General features: G+C 40.1%; 1 non-coding gene across 1 annotated transcript; it reads left to right on the forward strand.

Moving 5' to 3' along the window:
- The first annotated feature begins 172 nt into the window (after window positions 1–172).
- LOC118017206 lies at window positions 173–281 on the forward strand. Its single transcript, XR_004681073.1, has one exon. It is a non-coding gene; the product is annotated as a U6 spliceosomal RNA (small nuclear RNA).
- The last annotated feature ends 773 nt before the right edge of the window (window positions 282–1,054 follow it).

Genomic DNA, 1,054 nt, shown 5'->3' on the forward strand with positions numbered 1-1,054 from the left:
AAGGAAGGAAGGAAGGAAGGAAGGAAGGAAGGAAGGAAGGAAGGAAGAAAGAAAGAAAGAAAGAGAAAGAGAAAGAAAGAAAGAAAGAAAGAAGAAAGAGAGAAAGAATTTTCCATTGAGTGCTTATTATTTGCCAGACACAGAGAAGAAGACACTATAGATGCAGAAAAAAGTACTCCCTTGGGCAGCTCACATATTAACACTGGAAAGATACAGAGATTAGCATGGCCCCTGTGCAAGGATGACACACAAATTCATGTAGATGCAGAAAAGAAAGATATAATCAACACTTTTGACTATTTTTTGGCTGAATAGAATGAGGAAATCTATAGTTGAGGTGTGGAAAAGGCTAGTATCTAAATAAAGCAAAGAACTGAGCTCCTAATAGAGTGAGGAGGAAGTGAGCAAGGGAGGACAGGGGTAACAAAGCCGGCCTCTGAATGGAGACTATTAATGATGGGTGTTCTTATAAATGAATAGAAGTTATGTAGGACGATCAAAATAATCACATTTCAATATGCCCATGATAACTTCTTTACCGTGTGGACTAGCAATTTCCACTAATTAAAACTGATTCTGCACCCCAGTGTTCATAGCAGCAATGTCCCCAATAGTCAAACTATGGAAAGAGCCGAGATGCCCTTCAACAGATGAATGAACAAAGAAGATGTGGTCCATATATACAATAGAATATTACTCAGCCATCAGAAAGGATGAATACCCAACTTTTACATCAACATGGATGGGACTGGAGGAGATTATGCTAAGTGAAATAAGTCAAGCAGAGAAAGTCAATTATCATATGATTTCACTTATTTGTGGAACATAAGGAATAGCATGGAGGACATTAGGAGAAGGAAGGGAAAAATGAAGGGGGGGACTCGGAGGGGGAGATGAACCATGAGAGACTATGGACTCTGAGAAACAAACTAAGGGTTTTAGAGGGGAGAGTGGTGAGGGGATGGGTTAGACTGGTGATGGGTATTAAGGAGGGCAGGTATTGCATGGAGCACTGGATGTTATATGAAAAGAATGCATCACGGAACACTGCAAC

This window comes from Mirounga leonina, unplaced genomic scaffold, assembly GCF_011800145.1.
Source record: "Mirounga leonina isolate KUSES-001 unplaced genomic scaffold, KU_Mleo_1.0 Mir_168, whole genome shotgun sequence".
Lineage (NCBI taxonomy): Eukaryota > Metazoa > Chordata > Mammalia > Carnivora > Phocidae > Mirounga > Mirounga leonina.